The 17151-nt window shown below is 38.5% G+C and overlaps 1 protein-coding gene across 4 annotated transcripts in view; it reads right to left on the bottom strand.

The window, feature by feature from the left end:
• Positions 1-17151, bottom strand: part of DISP1 (dispatched RND transporter family member 1) — a 176287-nt gene that overhangs the window by 134937 nt on the left and 24199 nt on the right. The window lies entirely within an intron of this gene.

The raw sequence follows: 17151 nt of genomic DNA on the forward strand, positions 1-17151 counted from the left end.
CTTCCACCCCAAAATCTTGCATCTTACAGAGGGGGAAAAAGTAAAGAGTAAGGCTTCAAAATTGTCTCTCAATAGCATGATCATTAAACTATCTGGCTGAGGTCCAGATAAAGCCAAAATACACAAACATGCGCGCAAAAACAAATTAACTCACAGTCATAAACAACCTAAACATATTGTTCAAATAACAAGAAGCTCATCAAGAACCCTGTTAAGAACTGTTTCCCGTGCTAATGTCACATTGCAGATCTACATAATGTTTCAAAAACACTAGTTGAAAACACATCTAATAGCTATGTAATTTTAAGTCTTTTATCTTACATTGAGAAATTACACAAATTCAAACAAATTTAAATAAAAAATACTCTGGGTTGTTTTTTTTTTAAGAGCCCTTTAAAGAAGAGTGTGCATAGTTAAAAGTCAAAACACACACATAAACCACTAGATGGTATTTACTATGAATCTAATCATTCTGTCTCCATTTCTGTTTTTGCTTTAGGATGACAAATGGAGTGCAGAATCAATCTTGAATGCACACAGAACATTAGTGACAATTCTGCCTTTCTTCAACAGTTACCACAAGCCAAGTGAGTTAGGTTTGAGTATTCAAGGAAATAGCCACTTTGCAAACTCTTTTGCTCAGCCAAAACAAACAGTAAGGTATCTGAATTATGATTTTACCTTTTTTTTTAAAAGATTTTATTTTTTTATTTAACAGACAGAGATCACAAGCAGGCAGAGAGGCAGGCAGAGAGAGAGGAGGAAGCAGGCTTCCCACTGAGCAGAGAGCCCGATCTGGGGCTCTATCACAAGACTCTGGGATCATGACCTGAGCCAAAGGCAGAGGCTTAACCCACTGAGCCACCCAGGCACCCCAATTTTACCTTTTTAATCACTAGATTATAAAAAACTATTCTTTTAACCTTTATAGATAAATGATTGACAGTTTTCTTGAAATGTACAATCAGAAAGCTTAAGTATCCCATTTTTAGTCAGGTCAACGAGTTATAAACCCTAAATGTGAAGTCTGAAGTTTTTACTGTTAATCAGCAATTCCCATCCTTTATATTCAAAACACCTCTTTCACAGTCTACAACTAAAATAAAGCAATTGTTGGACACCCTGGGGAGTTATTCCAAACTCCACTTCACAATATCTTAAATTACTCACTTAGAAACACTATTATCAATACAAATTCTGCTGTAATTGTTCCATTCTGCTTCCTTGACATGGCACACAGCCATATAATGTCTTTTTTGCATTCTGAAAAACTCAACGTCTTACTTAGAAACAACTTTGAAACTTGGCTCGTGGCCTGTTCGTAATTGATACTACAGCTTAAATACCTTTCCAGCAAAGTTACAATAACTTCAAAATACTCTGGGATCAACCATTAAAATGTTTTTGTTTCGGTTACAACACTAATGAGCACCAAATGTTAGAATTTGTTTTAACAACCTAATACATCAAGGATTTTCTTAAAAGGGAAAGCTAGATCAGCTATCCATTATATAACGAAAGGCAGATTAGTCAGTGTTGATACAGATAATGCTTGAAGATTTAATACTTAGAGTGCATAATCAAGGATCTAAAAGTTAAATTCAGAAAGCCTGCTCAGTCAGCCATCATAGTTTTTCCCTGTGAAGATACCAAATTTCTGCTCATGGAAGCCTCCTTCCCTTTCATGCTTTGCATTAGCCAATCAACCCTCACCGTGATGTCCCCATTCCTGTCAAAGGGGTGACACTACCATGCTTTACTATACTTTTTCGTAGTACAAAGGAATTAAAGTACCGAGGAAGCAAAAAGCCATTAAAGGAAATCTCAACATATCAGGTTTATTAAAGCCTGGTAAGAAGCGCTGATATGACAAGATTTTACAAACAAAAGTATAAATGCTATTTTAAAAATACAACAAAAGGAAAGAATGGAGCATTTAGATATATTCTGGAGATGAACACTTGGCATGCAAACAATCAGCAGGGTAAGGACTGCTGCCACCCCGCGGGTGTCTTCCCTGGACCCAAGTGCACTTGGCAGAGTGAAGCACACTGGCATCCACAGCGGCCACCACGACAGTCACACAGGCATCTCTGGCTTTGCAGCTGCTCCTGCTCCTTCCGAGGTGGCTTGTCTGCAGACTGGCCTCTGCCTTCAGATCACCTCCACATCTAAGCATCATGACTGCTACAACCACCATAACTAATTTCATCTTTCTTTTCCAGCATCTTTTCACTTTCCTCAGCATCCTATCACTTTTTCTTATTTTTTTTTTCATTCTAGGTAACTTAATATTTCCTCAAGCTGGACTTTTACAAAACTCAACAAACAGGTGCCTTTCCTTTTGGTTTAACAATTATTAATCCTTCCTTTTGGCTTTAATGGTCAAGCCTTGGGTTCTTGTCAATTTTTATCACTGCTCAAGTTTTTTTTTCCTTCTTCATCATTAGGTAAGATCTCTCTTTTGCCTTATTTCCATGTTTCATTCTACTCTCAATGAGGATGCAGCTCACTAAATAACTAAGGTTTCATGAGACACGCCATATTAAGAATCCGTAGCAGATTCATTTATAAGGAAATTACTTAGCAAGCAAATACTATAAATAAGATTCATGTCATAAAAGCTAAAGCCTTTGAAAGAAATGCTAAAAATAATCTCAAGTATTTCAGAAGTATCTACAGATTTGCACCTGAACTAACTGTAAGTAACTGATATTTATTCTTTAAAGAATTTCCACCCAGAATCTCTTGCTTGGGAATATTTTGTTAGTATAATTGGTGATGAAATATTTACAGTGATAAAACTCATTTCTTTAAAAAACAGTCTGTATTTTATTATCTTGGATTTGCATGACTTCCCCAAGAGTTGGAATTAATAAGGCTTATCATTGTGACCCTATGTACCAAGTAGAGAATAATTAAGTCATTTATAAATATTATGCCTACAAATATAAGGAACCATAGCATATAAATTCAAAGAAGATTCATTGTAACTTCAATTTCTAACAATTTCTAAGTGCTAGTTCCTAAAATCTATTTATTAACTAGAAATGAAATGATGGTAGATTTTTGATGGATTGTTATTCTGAAACCTCAGCAAAACACTACGTTGTTACACTGCTATACTGCGCACCATTATTTCTCAGTCTGCGGATCATAAAGGGCCAACAGATATTATGGGGAAAAGGGTTCTAAGTTCCAACAAATGTGGAGGTAAGGAAGCGAAGCCAGTTTTTATCACTACAAGATTTCTCTGTACCATTAACATATTCATATATACTGTAGCTCCTCAAAGCACATGTGCTGACCCAACCATCTGTGTGTGTGTTGGGAGGGGTGGCATTAATGCAACTGTTCCTCAGCTTATGATTACAAAACCACACTGCAGCGGAGCATCCCCCAAAAGTAAAGTCTCACAGAATATATTTTGGCAAATACTAAGATTTACAGAGAATAGTCACTATTTGTTGTTTTTAATCTTTAACATAAAGCAATTTCTGCAAGATGCTGTATTTGTAAAGGTACTGGTTACTGGAGAAAGAGGAAAGGCATAAAGGTTAAAAAAAGAGATAAAGTCAACATTCTTCTCCTAAGAACAGTGACACCCGAAAAGATAAACAACGCTCTGTTCACATTTAACCTTTCTGCTGTAGCTGTACACGAATTCAACAGCTAATTCCTTTTTTTTTGTTTTTCAATGACAGGCTTTGCTTAAGAGATGGCACAGAATTTAGAAATTTCATTTTTTCAAAATTCAGGCTAATGGGGACTTTAAAAAACTAAAATACTAATATCCAAAGGCTTTTAAAGGGCTGCATATAGCCAAAAACAAAATGTAAATTGAGTGCCTTGATTTGTGTGATACCAAACTCAAACTAGAGTGGAGCGTGAACCTTCATAGTGTTCTCCTAGATGACAGAATTGGGTAAGGAGAAAGACATTCCAATTCCTCAGGTCCCAGGGCTATTAGAGCAGACCAAGGGCAGTCCTAGGTTCAGATTTCACTAGGTGTCTAGCACAGGTGTCAAAAATAACAGCTAGATGTCTAAAATGTGATCCAACAACTCTCATTTCTTCTGACACCTCAAAGATGCTTCAGACAGAAAGAGCACTTTACCAGCAGAAAGGTAAAGCAACCCACCATTACATTGGAAATAATGCCCACTTGCCACTATCAATAGTTTATCAATGTAACTATTAAAGGCACACTTAAAATATACTTACAAAAAATGTAACTTTTTAAATAACCCAATATATTCATTATATAGCTTGATGATAAAAGGTAAGTATAGTGAAAGTTACTTTCAGAAAATTTCTATTTTAGCAAAATTTTACTATAAACAATAAGATAAACCCCACTCGTATGGACAGTCTTCTGGAGAGATGGAAATAGATTCCGAGTTGGTATTTTTAAAGACAGGAGTATACCTACTGTGGTCTTGAAGCACAGACTCTGGAACCCAGACACAGCTGCAAATCCCACTGAGACTCATACTAGCCAGTAATTCTGAGCAAGTTACCTAACTTGTCAGTGCCTCAGTTTCCCCACGTTTGTCACATAATATCAACAGCCACCTCCTAAGGTTTTCATGAGAAGAGCATGACTTATGGAGAAGAGGACCAGACTGATAAAAAGCACTACATCAATATTTGTTATATACGCCATTATTTGTTACAGAATCCTAATTACAAAGGAAAAATACTTGAAGTTTGTTAACTTTTTTGTTGTTGTTGTTTTTAAAGATTTTACTTACTTATTAGAGAGTGAAAGAGAGAGAGAATAAGCTGGGGGAACAGCAGGTAGAGAGGGAGAGAAGCAGGCTCCCTGCTCAGAGGGACTTGATCCGAGGACCCTGTGATGATGACCTGAGCTGAAGACAAGATGCTTAACGGACTGAGCCACCCAGGCATCCCAAAGTTTAGTAAGTTTTTAAAAGGAAGGACTCAAATACCTAAGGAAAGCAAATGAAACATATTCATAACAGAAGGATTTATGGATGACAGTGATATGTGTACCAACTTAAAAATTGGTTCTTATTCCCTAACTCATGGACTCCTTCATGCAAAAACATGCTCATGGCTTTCTGCACACCCAGCACTGTGCTAGGTGCACAGTCACAAGGATAAGCAAGATAAAATCTTTGACCCAAGATTACAGGGGTACTCTGCTCACTTTAGCGTTTATTAAAAACTTAATGTTAATAAACTATATGTATATCGTACATAATTAAATGGTGTAACTGCACACAAATGTGGTTTTATTGTCATGGTTTTTAAGAACCCTCTAGACATACTTCCAGTGAAAGGTCAAACTGGTGACTCAGGTGGATAAGCACATGTAATCACATTTTCCCTTCTGCTCCACACTCACTAGCTGATTAGAACCTGCTGGAAAGGATAGCCTGGTTCTGGGAGCTGAACTTAAAAGAAACTGGTACTGTTTTCTTTACCAAATAATTTGATTGCTCTGAGAGAAATGAACAGGGACAATTTGAAGCCTGCAATGTGCCTTTTTTGTCTCAGGCAGGTTTCCAGTTGCTCTTAGACCCTCATGTTTCTGCTGTGGGTTGTGATACATAGCCTGATCATCCTTCTAACTTGGCCACTTGTATCAACCTTACCTAGTAATCTCCAGATTTTCCAAATATACACCATGCACACAAAACTTCAATCAACACAAATAAACGATCACAGTATTTAAAAGAAAACTTTTATATACAAATTTTTGAAAGATTTAAGTCTACATTCCCTTTAAGAGCAGATAGCAATTACCTAAATACCTCTCTCCCTTCGTACTCTCTCAGCAGCTGAAATCAGCAGTGTATTTCTAAATATTTAGGATATCAGATTCTACATTCTTAGGAAAAGTCTAACTTCTAGACTTAGACTACTCCACTGGACAAAATTAGTTGCATGTGATTATCTTTAAATTGTTCACAAAAAAATGTTTTGTTTTGTTTTGTTTTGTTTTTTACAGAGAGAGCACATAGAGGGTGCCCAGAGATCTAGCTGAGATCATGACCTCAGCAGAAATACAGTTGGACGCTTAACTGACTTAGCCACCCGGGCACCTGCCCCAAATATTTGATATCTTTCAAATTTTCTCACTAAAATACAATTCCTCAACTATTGTAAATGACTTGTATCAACTCACCATTCTGTCAAAATTGAAAAGACAAGACCAGTGGCAAGATAGAGATCATACTAAGCAGAAACGATATTGATCCTATATGATCTAAGCAGAAACAGCCCAAGAATGGAAGGGAAGACAAAGTTAACTGAAGAGGAGTAAATATCATCTTATAAACAAGACAGGCATGACCACTCTGTGGCCACAGATGTGAACCCTTGAATCTTCAGTCACATTACCAAGTAGGAATACCACTGCTGAGTTGTAGGGCACGCACCTATGGTTCCACTGGCCTTCAGGAAGTGACCAGTGAAGAAGCTTTGTTCCCAATGTAGGGGTCAGCACAGAATGTAAAAGAATAACCAGGAAACAACCATCTAGAGCTGCATGAATACTGATTCCCCAGATGGGAATCTGAATACCACTTAGTAATTCACTCATGTTACTCAACCTCTGTGTTCCATATATATTATATAGTATAGCTTAAAGTCAGGCCATGTAATGCCCCCAGCTTTGTTTCTCTTTATCATCATTTCTGTGGCGATTCAGGGTCTTTTCTAGTTCCATACAAATTTTAGGATTGTTTGTTCTAGCACTTTGAAAAATGATGTTGGTATTTTGATTGGGATGGCACTGAAAATAGAGATTGCTCTGGGCAGCACAAACATTTTAACGTTTACTCTTCCGACCCATGAGCATGGAATGTTTTTCCATCTTTCTGAGTCTTCTTCGAGTTCTTTCATGAGTGTTCTGTAATTCATATAGATCCTTTCCCTCTTTAGTTAGGTTTATTCCCAGGTACCTTATGGTTTTTGGTGCTATAGTAAATGGAATTGATTCTCTAATTTCCCTTTCTATATTTTCATTGTTAATGTATAAGAAATAAACTAATTTCTGTACAGTGATTTTGTATCCTGCCACATTACTAAATTGCTGTTTGAGTTCTAGTACTTTGGGTGTGGAGTCTTTTGGGTTTTCCACATCCAAAGCATCTTGTCATCAGTGAAGAGAGAGAGTTAGACTTCTTTGCCATTTTGAACACCTTTTCTTTGCTTTTGGTGTCTGATTACTGTTGCTAGGACTTCTAGTGCTATGTTGAACAACAGTGGCAAGAGTGGGCATCCTTGTCATGTTCTGATCTTCAAAGAAAGGCTCTCAGCTTTTCCCACATTAAGAATGATATTCACTATGGGTTTTTCATAGATGGATTTTATGAAATTGAGGAATGTTCTCTCTATCCCTATAGCTGAAGAGTTTTAATCAGGAAAGGCTGCTGTACCTTCTCAAATGCTTTTTCTGCATCAGTTGAGAGGATCATGTGGTTCTTGTCTCTTCTCTTATTGATATGTTCTATCACGCTGATTGATTTGCAAATGTTGAACCACCTTTGCATCCCAGGGATAAATCCCATCTGGTCATGATGGATAATCTTTTCAATGTACTGTTGGATCCCAACAGTAGTATTTGCTAGGATCTTCTTGAGAATTTTGGAATCCATATTCATCAGGGATATTGGTCTGAAATTCTCATTTTTGATGGGGTCATTGTCTGGTTTAGGGCGATGCTGGCCTCATGAAGAGTCTGGAAGTTTTCCTTCTGTTTCTATTTTTTGAAACAGCTTCAGGAGTATAGGTATTATTTCTTTGAATTATTTGGTAGAATTCCCAAGGGAATCCATTAGGTCCTGGACTCTTGTTTCTTGGGAGGCTTTTGATCACTGCTTCAATCTCAGGAATTACTGGTTATTGGTCTATTCAGGTTGTCAATTTCTTCCTGTTTCAGACTCGGTAGTTTATAGGTTTCCAGACATGCATCCATTTTTTTTCTAGGTTGCTTAACTTATTGGCATATAGTAGTTGATAATTTCTGATGATTGTTTCTAGTTCCTTGGGGTTAGTTGCGATCTCTCTCCTTTCATTCACAAGTCTATTAACTTGGGTCCTTCCTCTTTTCTTTTGCGGAAGTCTGGTCAGTGGTTTATTGATATTTTTTCAAAGAACCACCTTCTAGTTTTGTTGGTGTTTCTACCATATTTCTGGGTTCTAATTCATCAGTCTCTGCTCTACTCTTAATTATTTTCCTTCTTGTACATGGGTCAGGCTTAATTCGTTATGGATTCTCCAGTTCTTTAAGGTGTAAAGACAGTTTGTGTATTTAGGTTTTTTCTATTTTTTTGAGTGAGGATTGGATAGCCATGTATTTCCCCCTTAGGTCCGCCTTTGCTGTATCCCATAGGTTTTAGACCGATGTGTTTTCATTCTCATTGGTTTCCATGAATTGTTTAAGTTCTTCTTTGATTTCCTGGTTGACCCAAACATTCTTAAGCAGGATGGTCTTTTACCTTCCAAGTTTTTGAATTTCTTCCAAACTTTTTCTTGTGGTTGAGTTCCAAAGCATTTGTGGTCTGTGAATATGCAGGGAATCATATCAATCTTTTGGTATCAGTGGAGACCTGATTTGGGACCCAGTATATGGTCTTTTCTGGAGAAAGTTTCATGTTCACTCGAGAAGAATGAGTATTCTGTTGTTTTAGGGTGGAATGTTCTGTATATATCTATGAGGTCCATCTGGCCCAGTGTGTCTTTCAAAGCTCTTGTTTCTTTGTTAATTTTCTACTTAAATGATCTGTCTATTACTGAGAGTGGAGTGTTGAGGTCTCCTACATTTATATATTATTATTAATATGTCTATTTTGGTTAACAGTTGGCTTATGTAGTTGGTGGCTCCCATATTGGGGGCATAGATATTTACAATTGTTAGATCTTCTTGTTGGATAGACCCTTCCAGAATGATATAGTGTCCTTCTGTACCTCTAACTACAGTCTTTAGCTTAAAATCTAATTTGTCTAATATAAGAATTGCTACCCCAGCTTTCTTTTGCAGTCTGTTGGCATGAAAAATGCTTCTCCATCCCTTCACTTTCAGTCTATATGTATCTTTAGGTTCAAAATGAGTCTCTTGTAGACAGCATATGGACGGGTCCTATCTTTTTATCCAATCTGCAACCCTGTGCTCTTTTATGGGGGCATTTAGACTGTTACTGAAAGATATTATTTTACTGTCATTATGTTGCCTGAAAAGTCCTTATTTTTACAGATTGTCTCTGTAAATTTCTATTCTATATCACTCTGGTGGTCTTTCTCATTTTATAGAACCCCACTTAATATTTCTTGCAGGGCCAGCTTAGTGGTCACATGTTCTTTCAGTTTTTGCCTGTCTTGGAAGCTCCTTATCTCTTCATGCATTCTGAATGACAGCCATGCTGGATGAAGTATTCTTGGCTGCATGTTCCTCTCATGAATATGTCTTGCCAATCCTTTCTGGCTTGCCAGGTCTCAATGGACAGATCTTATGTTATTCTGATGTTCCTCCCTCTGTACATAAGGAATCTCTTGCCCCTAACTGCCTTTAAGATGGTTTCCTTGGTTCTAAGATTTGCGAATTTTACTATTACCTCCCAGAGCATTGGTCTATTCTCCTTGATCTTGGGAAGGGTCCTCTTTGCCTCTAGGACACAAATCCTTATATCATTCCCCAGATTAGTTCTCAGCTAGGATTTACTCATATATATCTTCTGGGCCACTGTATCTCCCAAATCAATGAGGATTGCCCCTGCAAGAAGGCTACCCATACTGCTGAGAAGCTCAGTGATGGCTATCCTCATAAGGCCAGGCTGGCCACTAGAAACACTGCTAGAGAGCTGGGTTCCCTGAGGCACAAAGACCTGGTCCCAGTGCCTGGATGTGTGGTAATCCCAAGGTTCAGAGCTGCCCAAGGGGCTGATTCCAGGAGCGGTGGAAACTGCACTCTGGTTAGCTCCTTCCTCTGCCCAAACTCACTTCACAAGCCCTCACTTTCCTACAGGTGTTGCTGCCAAGAGAATTGTCTAAAAAACCTCCTGCATGCAAATCTCTGCCTCAAATCTCTATTGCCTGGAGAACCAGACCTAAGACAAACTTAAACATTCCAAAATGCTGCATGAAATAAAACAAACATTCCTTAAACACACAGTAAGAAATTAAGTGCTGAGAGGCCAAAATCAGGCAGGAGAAGGAGACCAGAGCAGTCAGCATGAACTGACTGTAGTTGCTGGGGGGAGATTTACCGGTTTCAATAACCAAGGAGCTCAAATTTTAACACACCTATCAAGTAGCTGGAAATGAGGACTTAACCCTGAGAGACAGGGAACTGGAATAAAACACCCTCATAAAACCAATTTCGCCATCAAGGAAGCTTAGCTATACCTTGGCCTGAGTTCTAAGTGGATTAAAAAAAAAAAATCCCCAAAAGCTACACTGAGAATTTGAGTTATATGCCAGCCTTCACAAAGGCCTGAAGTTCAAATTTATACTACCTGCCTGCATGATCCAAGAAATCCAAGTCTCAGAAATTTATAAAAAGAGTGATTTCAGGCCAATACTAGCCATGGTATACCTAGCAGAAACAAATGTATAACTACTCTGGGCCCACAGAATTCCACGAGGGAAAGAACAGAAAGAAAACAATTAGACAACAAAACACTTCAAATAACAGTACAGATAGGAACTATAAAGTATGCTTAGAATTATTAAAAACAAAAGTCTTTATAAAACTTTGAGGAGGAAAAAAAAAGGGACAGCACCAGAGAGGCCATGTAACTTTGGAGGAAAAAAGAAAGAACTTTATAAGCATTGAAATGAGAAAAAAAAAAAAAAAAAGAAGTGCACAGTGGGTTCAAGAGCAGATTAGAAACACAAATTTTAAGGAAAGCTCCTAGGAAAAAGACAATAATAGTTTGTTAACGGGTAAAAACCAATAGAATTTGAAGAATATTAGAGAAGAACAATTTATAAAAAGCATAAAGACATAAAATATGATGATGATTATGGTACTCAGTGATCAAAGCAGAAATATTAAAAATAAGCACAGGTAATGGATACTGTGGTTGCCTTCCCAACGTCCATGCCCCGTCATTGTTTTTTTTTTTGTTTGTTTGTTTAGTTTTGTTTTTGAGTAATATTCCTGCTTCATATAACCTATATGTTTTGGGGGCCTAGAGCCACCCTCATTCTAGAAACAGGGCATGAAACTCAGAGGCAAGGTTAAACAGTATAATCACTGCCCCCCAACTCTACCCTGAGGTTTGGAGAGGTTATCCGGTAACTTCTGGGAAAGAACCTCTCTCAACTTGGAGCTGCTCAGCCATTTTGGAACCATGAGGGAAGCCAGCCTAAATACAGTCAACATGTAGATCAGAGCAGAGCTGAGAGAACTGCAGACAAAAAGAACAAGAGTTTTGATCAAATAGCATGTAAGACTGACCTATCTCTAAACTTTCAAGTTAGGTAAACAGAATAAATCTCTACTGTTTCATGTAGCTAGTTGGGTTTTCTGTTATTTGCAACTAGAAGCATTCTGTCTGAGACCCATGATAAAAGATTAAGTTCTAGCTGATCTACCACTAAAATTTCCACTCATTTTAGACTGAATACAAGTTTTGAATGAGAAATTATTAGGCTATCTTTCAGAATTGGCTTAGAAGCAAAAAAAGGATATGCCTGACATGGGAGATTTTCAGGAATGCCAAGACTGTAATTCCCCAGGAGCCAGGAAAACTGAGCATTCCCAAATGAAAAGCCTAGCATATGGTAACACAATTTCCATAGAAAAGGGTAAAGATGATGGAGCCAAAGGGAAAACAGGACATATGTAAATGAGGTTTGCCCCTGGAGCAGTCCACTGAGTAAGAATCTACCTCATCTTAAGTCTTTGTTTTCATGCTATTTATTTAAACTGTACTATTTTAAAACACTGAAAGCCTCCGGTTAAAATAGATCTATTCCCACTTATTCCTGAAACTCCAGTAAAATGCCAGTGAAGCCATTTTCTTTAAAGTATGAAACACTTAATTATGAAGACTAGAAGTGATTATAGACCAAAGAGGTTAATCAAATTTTGGAAGCTGGAAAGCAGAGGTGTGAGCACTTTCTGGCATAGCAGAATAGAGAAAATTGAAACCTAACTTTGTATAATCAAAAGGATACCAACAAGAAGGTAATTGACAATGAAGAATCGTAGATAAGGCTCAGGACAATGGGCAAGACAATGGTAGGTGGGGCTAGAATCAGAAGGAGAGAAAGCTTCATGAGACAGCTGGATTAAAAATGTTCTCTCTGATTCTCCGAGTCTCTTTCCAGCAGGATGAAAGCAGTTACTCTCTGTGGAAGAAACAGACTCTGATGGACTCTAGACTGAGGGGCTGCAGGCGCTGAGTACGAGGCTGAGACACCACAGGGAAGCAGAGAGGACAGAGGCCAAGTTTATATGCTAAGCAATGAGCTACCACTGCCCCAGCTCTCTCCCCTACTCAACCTCCAGAATCTGGTGGCCAGTCTTACACCCCCTTGATAGGAGACAGGATTCCTCTTTGGGAAGAAAATCAGAAAAGATTACAGGCATTAAGAGTCAGAGATGTGTAATAAAATAAATCTGGTCTTCATCTAACAGCCCTGGAATGAAAGCCATGCACACAGCTTCCACTAAGACTTCTCAAATTAGCCAAGCACTTGAGAAACATGTGAGGAATTCCTCTGCATGAAAGACAGAAACCAAACAACAGAAAAACAAATGGAAAAGAGATAATATGGTACACAAAGAAGTCCTGTATTTTTTTTTTAACTGAAACTAACATCTTCAGATGGATGAGATCAAAGTGTGTCCATAAAGCACTAACAGGGCCTATCCAAAGAAATGTTTACACAACAAGAAAAAGCTTTTGAGATTTTAAAATGAGAGCAGAAACATAAATACATATATAATATGAAGACTGGAAGATAAAGCAGAGGAAAAGTCCCAGATACTAAAAAGAGAGAAAGAAGAAAAAAAGAAAATTAGAAGACCAAAATCCAGGAGATCCAATACTAGACTTTAGAAATTCTAGAAAAGAGAAAAGGGAGAAGAAATAATCAAAAAGGTAATACAAGAAAAATTTCCCATAAACCCCAAGTCAAACAAGTTATGGGAAAAAGTGAATATAACTTGCAGTCACTGTAACTCCACTATAAATAATAGTTCATTACAATAATGAAGTCATTGACCAATCAAAAATCGTGTACCTGGGGCGCCTGGGTGGCCCAGTGGGTTAAGCCGCTGCCTTCAGCTCAGGTCATGATCTCAGGGTCCTAGGATCGAGTCCCGCATTGGGCTCTGCTCAGCAGGGAGCCTGCTTCCTCCTCTCTCTCTCTGCCTGCCTCACTGCCTACTTGTGATCTCTCTCTGTCAAATAAATAAATAAAATCTTTTTTAAAAAAAATCGTGTACCTATTATGGAAAACCAATGCTGAAGGGGAGAGGGAGAGAACTGAAAAGAGATATATAAAAGAGGTCAATCCTCAACTACCTCATTAAAAAGTCAACAGTTAAGTGACAAATGAAGAAACAGCATCATAAATAATATTTAAAAATACAGAGGTAAATGCCAGAAAAAACTGCTAAAAGAATTCAAACCAGATGCCTCTGGGGCTACTGACCCACATCTTTCTCTAGAGGCTTGACCTCATTGGTTGGCTTTTTAACAGTAGTTAAACCCATAAACCTTTGTAAGAAACAACCATTTATAATATCAAGTAGCATGAAATACCTCTCCATATATTTTTACATTCATTTATGTCTAAATTAAATAATTTTTCCAAGAATTAAGTCCAGTTAATATCCAATTAAGTCCAATTAATAACCATACAGTTAAAAAATTATTTTTCTTAGAAGCTTCAAGATCCACTCTTCTACTTTCAGATATGCAATATGGTATCATTAATTATAATCAATGCTATACATTACATCCCCACAACTTATTTTATAACTGCAAATTTGTACCTTTTGACCCCCTTCACCTATTTTGCCCACCTGCACCCTTGGTCTTGGGCAACCGCCAATCTGTTCCCTATATCCATGAGCTCAGTTTTTCATCTTCAGGTTCCACATGTGAGATCATATGGTATTTGTTTTTTTATGTCTGACTTATTTCACTTAGCATAATGCCCTCAACGTCTATCAGTGTTGTAGTAAATGGGAAGATTTCATTTCTATGGTTATTATATTTAAATATAGATACATACACACACACACACACATTATGTTTTCTTTATTCAGCCATTGATGGACACTTAGGTTGCTTCCACATCTTGGCTACTGTAAATAATGCTGCAATGAACATGGGGGTACAGATACATTTTGAATTAGTGCTTTCATCTTCTTCAGATACTCAGAAGTAGAAATGCTGGATTCTACAGTAGCTGTATTTTCAATTTTCTTGAGAAACCTCTACATTGTTTTCCACAGTGGCTGTACAAATTTGTATTTCCCCCACCCAAAAAAATTTTTTAAATAAATAAAACAATAAAACATATGTGTATAAGCATGAAAAAAATTTACATTCTCACCAACAGTGCACAAGGGTTCCCTTTTCTCCATATCTTTACCAACTTGCTATCTCTTGTCTTTTTTATAATGGCCATTCTAAGAGGTGTGAGGTGATATCTCACTGGGGTTTTGATTTGCACTTCCCTGACAACTGGTGATGTTGAGTAGCTTTTCATGAACCTGCTAGCCAGCTGTATGTCTTCTTTGGAAAAATGTTTGTTCAGATCCTCTGCCCATTTGTTAACCACAATGTTTTCTGCCACTGAGTTGTATGGGTTCTTTATATATGTGGATCTTAGCCCCTTATATCAGATATATGATTCACACATATTTTCTGACATTCAGGAGGCAACCCACAACTCTTTAAGGTGGTGTTTTATTTAGGCCACTAGGTAGAATGCAACAAACTGTAACAGCTGTAACAAAGAAGTACAGAAATGCAAGGGCTTAAGTAAGACAGAAGTTTATTTCTTTCTCACCTAACAGTTCAAAGTGAAGTTGGTCCTCATTTGGTGTCTACCTGTGGATCCAAGGCTGCTGCTTCAATTCTTGTCATTTCCCAGCCAAAGAGAAACAGGAATTGAGGACATTCAGGGCAAATAACTGTCTTTAAGAAGAAGACCCAGAAGTTGCCCACAACTCTTCCTTCCAAATACCAGGGTCCCAAGCTTAGTCACAGAGCCACATCCAAGCGAATCTTGCTAGGGAATGCAGTTGGGGTGGGATGTCATGGGTTAGCTAATATAGGGGTGGGACCAGAAAGCTCAAAAGAAGAAAAAAAAATGACTACTGCGGTACAGTTAGCAGTGTTTGTCACAGGTAAGTATTATCATCCCTCCTTCTTAAATGAGGAAATTGAGATTCAGAGCTATCTACCAAAGGTCCCATAGCTAATAATAATTAAGCCAAGATTCAACTGAATATTCTGTCTCTAGATCCTATACTATTTCTACTAAACCATGCTAAGTGACAAAAGGAATACATATTATTTTTAAATTTCTTGCTAGGAGCGCCTGGGTGGTTCAGTCAGTTAAGTGTCTGCCTTTGGCTCAGGTCACAATTTCAGGGTCCTAGGATCGAGCCCCACACTGGGTTCCCCACTCAGTGGGAAGTCTACTTCTCTCTTTCCCCCTGTCTCTCCCTCCACCCCCACTCATGCTCTCTCTCTCAAATAAAATCTTATTTCCTGCTAAATATGGCACAACTGGATTGGTTCTAACCAAACACTCCTGGATATCCAAAAGTAGTTGCCTCCCCACCCACAGCAGAAATGACCTGTCCACTTCCATCTAAGAGGTTTAGCCTGCCTATGGAAATAGTAAAGATCTCCCAAAGGCAGCAAAACATTGTCATGCAAGACAACGCTGACTGTCCTCAGGACTCACCTCTCCCACCCCTCTATGTTTCTAGACCTATAACCAGACTCAAGTCCCACCAGGTACCTAGAGGTGGGATACAAAGTGTGACTCACGAGGAAGTGCACTACATTTCAAAAGAACTACTTGGGTTTTCTAATTTGTACAAGGAGAAATCTGAGGAACACGTACAGGAATGGAGATTTAAGGCCGTGGAATAACAGTGGAAGAAACATCAAGTTGGATCAAGCTGAATTGATTGGTACGAGCTCACAAAGAAGAAATTCTGCATTTAATGTTTCAGCTCAGGGAGTTAGCAAAGGCTCTAACGATTGGTCAGTTCATTGGTTGGTTGGCTGAAAGGCAGATCAAAATATGCTGTGCCTGTGAGCAGCCTGGAAATGCCCAAGCTTCCTTGATTTAATGCAGAGGAAGGGATTCAAAGGCTCAGGGAGACCAGACAATTAGAGTGGACTGTCATTTAAGATCAGCTCACTCGGTGGGGGAGGATCCAGAAGATATAATTTTCACCCATACATAGAGAAATGAATTTGTGAGGAGAGGTCCCAGCCTTCTTGAAGAGCTCCATTAATTGCTCTCCCCTATAAGCCAGACCTTACACTGGGAACTGTAGCCAACTCAACTGGAAAACCTGAAAGCAATGGGAGTAATTGGATCCCAGAAGGGCAGCAGCCAAGTGACAGCACTCAAGAGCCAAGTGCAAGGCAAGTATAGTTACTGTAATGGACAGCAGCCAAAACCACCATCAGAACAGCAGGACTCTTCCAGGCCTGTGGCACTGGCTGGTTACCCATGGTGCTGCCAGAAGTGATGTAGATACAAAGTCTACTAAATTCCCACCTTATCTGCAGAAGCAGAAAAAGATTTAGGTCAAGTGAACAAAAGTCTAACTCAAAACACAAATAGAGCCATGGTCCTCCAGTCAATTCCCAGACTTAAATCAGTTTACAGATCTAGAGTCCCCAACCCAACATGGGGCTTGAACTCAAGACCCTGAGGTCAAGACCTGAGCTGAGATCAAGAATCAGATGCTGAACCGACCAAGCCCCCCAGCTGCCCCCAGTCCAGAAACAAAGGGAAGGCCCAGTCCCCTTGAGGAAGGACCCTGGCACACCACTGAAAATGAATACAATTAATGGTTCTTCCAGCATCCCTCCAAAGATGCCTACAGAGGCCTTTCATAAACTGTGCACTGGAGATATGGAAATAATTACACCTTTCAAGACTAATGGATACTGGGTCTGAAAT

The sequence above is a fragment of the Mustela nigripes genome, chromosome 10 (assembly GCF_022355385.1).
Source record: "Mustela nigripes isolate SB6536 chromosome 10, MUSNIG.SB6536, whole genome shotgun sequence".
In the NCBI taxonomy this organism is placed as follows: domain Eukaryota; kingdom Metazoa; phylum Chordata; class Mammalia; order Carnivora; family Mustelidae; genus Mustela; species Mustela nigripes.